The 5,215-nt window shown below is 44.8% G+C and overlaps 1 protein-coding gene across 2 annotated transcripts in view; it reads left to right on the top strand.

The window, feature by feature from the left end:
• The first annotated feature begins 2,481 nt into the window (after positions 1-2,481).
• Positions 2,482-5,215, top strand: part of ZNF567 (zinc finger protein 567) — a 20,996-nt gene continuing 18,262 nt past the window's right edge. The window contains exons 1-2 of one of the 2 annotated variants that reach the window (XM_012651631.1): positions 2,482-2,557; positions 4,137-4,233. The gene's annotated coding sequence lies outside the window, so the exon portion shown is untranslated. Of the gene's footprint in view, positions 2,558-4,135; positions 4,234-5,215 lie in introns of those variants that run through there. The other variant, XM_012651632.1, reaches the window with a different exon arrangement.

Raw genomic sequence — 5,215 nt, 5'->3', positions numbered from 1 at the left:
TCAATGCCACATTCCTGAGTCTATAGACCCCCGGAATGAAAGGAACCCATGTGCCCCTAAGATCCTGGAAGGGAATGTGATGTTGGTGAGGACATGGGAGCTAGACAGCAAGGAGAAGGAGTTGCACAAGAAAGTGACTGGTTAAATAAATTGCCAAATATCCATGTACTATAACACTAAGACAAATGCAAAGTTGTAGAAAATAGTTAAGGATATGGAATATTTTCAAGGTATGTTATCAGTAGATGAATCACTTTACACAACAGGTTGAATAATACAATTACATCAATATAGTGATTTTTAAAAATCTGGGAAGTTAAACACCTGTTTATCTATTGCTGTATAACCATTTCAAAAGCTTATGGCTGGGTGTGGTAGTGTGTGCCTGTAGTCCCAGCTACTTGGGAGGCTGAGGCAGGAGGACTGCTTGAGACCAGGAGTTCAAGGCCACCCTGGGCAACATAACAAGACCCCACCTCTAAAAAAAAAATTAAAAGTTTGTGGGCTAAAACAAAAAACAATAAGCTCATTATTTTGGTGGTTGGCAATTTGGGCTTGGCTTTCTGAGTGGCTCTCCTGCTGATCTTATCCATGTGACAGCAGTCAGCTATTGGCTTGGTTGGGGCTGGGTGGTCCAAGATGGTCTTGCTGAAATATCTAGCAGTTTTTGCTGACTTTGAGCTGGAGGTCTCTCTCCAAGTGAACTTTTATCTTCAAGCAAACTGCTCTTAGCCTTCGAGAAATGGTGGTATCAGGGCAGGAAAAGGGCAAGAGCAAAAGCTGCAAGACCTCCTGAGGCCTTGTCTCAGAAGTCTCACAATGTCACTTCCACCACATTCTATTGGTCAAAGCACATCACATCGCCCTAATAGTAACCTAACCATTGACTAGCATTTCAGGAGGAAAAAAAAAGGAAAAAAAAACCTGACCTTTACCTTGCTTTTCACATACACTCAGTAATGTTTCACTTTCCTCAGGGCTCTTAGAGAACTTCATGAGAAGAGGGAAGGGAATAGGGGAGGGTTAAGGAATTATGAGACACCACCCTTTCTTGGACTCCACACTGGCTAGATTGGAAGAAATTCTTCCCAACACACATGTTCTCATCATCCACCACGCACATACTGAGATGGGAATACTGCTAACCCTTCTTAGTATCCTTTAGGGAAAGGCCAGGGTGATGGATATCCAGGTCTGGAAATTTTCTCTGAATTCACAGCAGTTTCCTGGGGAGACAGCTCTGGAATGACATGGTTCTGAAACATGGAACTTGACTTCAGAGAGTTCCCAAGGGAGATCCTCTGAGGAAGGAATCCTACTCCTAGTTTCTCCCCATCATGTCTTCCTAAGACTCTGCCTAAGGGACACCTCCAACTCCAAAAGCCTCATTCCAAAGACAGGTCTGTGCTTTTCTGTTTCACAACCATATTTTACCACTCAATTATCTGATTGCTCTTTTGATGTTCATTTCTCTGCAGTTGGGGTCCATATGGCTACAAAGCGGTAAAAAAAAAAAAAAGGAAGTAGCTGGGAACTCAGGGATACAGAGCCCAAGAGACAATAGATGATGAGAACATGTGTGGTGGGAAGAATTTCTTCCAATCTAGCCAGTCTGGAGTCCAAGAAAGGTTGGTGTCTCGTAATTCCTTAACCCTCCCCTATTCCCTTCCCTTTTCTCAGGAACCTAAAAACTGGCAGGTAGGTGGGCACTCATTCCACAGATACTCCCTCTATGTTGAACACCAGGCTGAGCACTTTGGGCGGTAGTGCCCTGAAGAAGACAACCTAGGCCATGCTTCATTGCAAGGTGACTCTGGCTAACATAGGCATTGATCGTAGTCTTCACAGGCACAGATATACTCTCAGGGAGATCTTCTTCCAAGAGACCTCTCAGTCCCAACATTAAATCCAGAACTGCAGATGAAGCTCTACCTGTCACACAGGCAATATCACAGAATTAAAAGCCTCTTCCAACACACTAGGTTAGAGCTGCACTGTCATATGATGGATGGTCTCCAGCCCCACAGTGTCGCACACCCCACATCACAACCGACCACGGTCACCCAAAAGGTCCTGCATCTGGCACATACGAGCACAATCACGCACCTGTCACAGCCTTATCACCGCGTGCACACCCCCGCCTCGTCATGACCACAAACGTTCACAAGCACATACCCGCGCATTCACAGGCCTGAGCTACAGGCTCCGAATGCCCTGTTCGCGCCCTGGGAACTCTGGATGTCTCACTGTGAGGGCCTCACGCACCAAGACTCGGCTCACACTTATAGCCAGGCAACTATGAGAGAGAACTTGGAAGAGGAACTGGAGATCAGATTTCTAAAGTAGCCCGGGGGCCTATGGGAAATGTAGTTCAAGGCCGGAAACGCCCGGATGTCGAGAAGGCGCGCGTAGCCGGTGGTCCCGAGAAATGCGCCGCGGAGACACCTGGGAGATACAGTCCGCGCGGGAGCACGCAGGCGCAGACTGCTGGCCAGTGACCAAAGGTGAGGCTGGTGGGTCCTCCCTGGCGTGGAGGAAGCGGGTGATGGTGGGACCCGTGGGGAAGACCGAGGAAGGAAGCAGGAACCTGGGCTGGGGAAAGCAAGCAGGGAAAAGGGAACCTGGGCCGAGGAGGCTGGGAGAGGAAAGTGAAAGTCTGGGCCCCAGAGAAGGCGGGGAGAGAAGCAAGAACCTAGGCAGAGGAAAGAACCAGGAGCGCGGGCGGGGGAGCGCCGAAAAGGGAACCGGGAGTCCGAGGCGGTGTGAGCTAAGCAAGGGCAGGAATTTTGTCTGTTTTTACCCCCGCGAGGAAACCCCAGAGCCTGGAGCGCGGCCTGGCACAGAACAGGCGCTGAGTTTGTGTGGCTTTCTGTGCTTGTCCTTGTGTGTTGCGGGGGAGGGGGGCGTGTATTATACCGTGTGAGGTTGTGGAACCGTTTGTTTTTGAAAGTGATAAGGTGTCTGCGCGGGTGTAGACAAGTTTTTTATTGTTGGTTTTTTTTTTGAGACAGAGCCTCACTCTGTTGCCCGGGCTAGGGTGCCGTGGTGTCAGCCCAGCTGGCAGTAACCTCAAACTCCTGGGTTCAAGCGATCCTCCTGCCTCAGCCTCCCGAGTAGCTGGGACTACAGGCATGCACCACCATGCCCGGCTAATTTTTTTATATATATTTTTTTAGTTGTCCAGCTAATTTCTTTCTATTTTTAGTAGAGATGGGGTCTTGCTCTTGCTCAGGCTGGTCTCGAACTCCTGAGCTCAAACAATCCTCCCGCCTCGGCCTCCCAGAGTGCTAGGGTTACAGGCGTGAGCCACCGTGCCCGGCCTAGACAAGTTTTAATTGGGTGCGAATCGATTTGTGTTTGAGACTATATCCGATTTTGGAGAGGAGATGGGGATTGTGAGTGAAATTTTGTTACTTTTTGTAGATGTATGTATGAGCATTGCGAGATCGTGCATGACGTGGGAACCTATGGGATCATAACTGTGTAGTGGTTCATACAACTATGAATATGTGTAATTTTTGAAGTATTTTGTGTACACGATCCATGATGACTATGAATGCGGCTCATTGCATGACTGAGGTGGAGTGCTTGAGAAATAGGGTGCTGACTAGTCAGGTATGTGTTGTTTAGAGTCTCTGAATATTGGCCATTTTATAGGCCTGTAGAATTTGACTGCAGCAATTAGACAAGTAAAATAAGTAGAGATTTTTAAAATTGAGAAGAGGAGGTAAAATAATTTTCAGTTGGTAGGATCATATATTGGAAAACCTCATATTGACTAATAACTAATATGTTGAAATGAGGAACACCACTGGGAACACACAAAAAAAACTTACTTCCATAACTTCCACTCAAAATTTCTATTTGGGTGAGTTTTTTTTTTTCCTTTGCTGGGATCAATAATTTCTTCAGACATTGTTTAGATAACAAAAAAATCTGTTGAACATTTAAACAGAAGATCAGTCTCTCATCTTATAATAATCATGTACCTAAATAAAATGTTCACTGTAGAAATCAAACTTATTTTAAAAGCAGAAACTCTCTCCCTTCTGCTGGAAGCCTGCAATGCGAAAGGGTACACGATCAGTTTCTTCTTTAATTCCTCTATCTCCTCTTTATTCCCTGTAGGTGGGTAGTCTTCAGCTCGAATGGATTGGGAGCTGGGAAAGGAATGAGAAGTTGGAAGTCAGGGACAAGAAGAGGCTAACATGACTGATACTGCTATAATTTAGTGTAAGTCTTCTCTTACCTTCTGAGAGAACTTGCTGCTGGCAACCTCCAGAGATACACTTCCCTCCTCCTGGGCACAGCCTCTTCTCCAGCTGCCTCCTCAGTGCTTCCTCTTGGCATACACCTGCTCTGGTGGGGTTTGTATGTCCAGTTGGTCCTTTTGGATAATATTCAAGACAACCCAAGCAGCCTCCATCCATGGTGTCTAAGATTCTAGTGCTAAGGTGAGAATTAGCCACCTCGGTTACTTTGCCCTCCCAAACCCTGGAAACACATACATTTTTGCCAAGAATTCTCTCACTTTTGTTTCTAGTAGTATCAGAATCTGAGAGGCCCCTTGTTTATTACAATGAAGGGAGAAGAACCTACTTTTCTTCTCCCTAGAAAACAACATTCTAAAAATAATTTACTCTGTTATAGAGACATTACCCTCTCTAGCCTCTTAAGGTAGGAGTTAATTAATTACAGCAAAACTTTATAGTCAGCAGCTTTACAAGATCCTACTTTAGAATGAGGGACTCAGACTTTTGTTTGGATGATCTTTGGAACTTATTAGCTGAGACTGAGGCAAAAAGATTTCTAAGTTATCATCTTGTTAAAAATGAACAATGACAATAATTAGAAAACTCAGGGTTGCTGGAAAAAAACATTAACAAATCAATAGGCTTTGCATACACACGTGTGTGGAGGGTGTGTGTGTGTGTGTGTGTGAGAAAACTGCAAAAATTTTTACAGTGGTCATCAAAAATAAGAGATAAGAAAGGAATTAATTGCATGATGTGCAATTGCATGATGTGTTTTTAAAAAGCCCATTTAAAAATTAGAACTTGAACAGAAGGATAGGAAGGCACAACATGATAAAAATGTCAAAACTTCCTAATGTTTCACACAATTCTTTAAACATTTCAATAAAAAATTTTTGAACTTTCTAAAATGCTTGGGAAAAAATGAACAGACCAGCAATTCTGAGAGAGAAAAATAATCA

The sequence above is a fragment of the Propithecus coquereli genome, unplaced genomic scaffold (assembly GCF_000956105.1).
Source record: "Propithecus coquereli isolate 6110/MARCELLA unplaced genomic scaffold, Pcoq_1.0 Scaffold358, whole genome shotgun sequence".
Lineage (NCBI taxonomy): Eukaryota > Metazoa > Chordata > Mammalia > Primates > Indriidae > Propithecus > Propithecus coquereli.
This window is presented reverse-complemented; position numbering and strand designations above follow the sequence as displayed.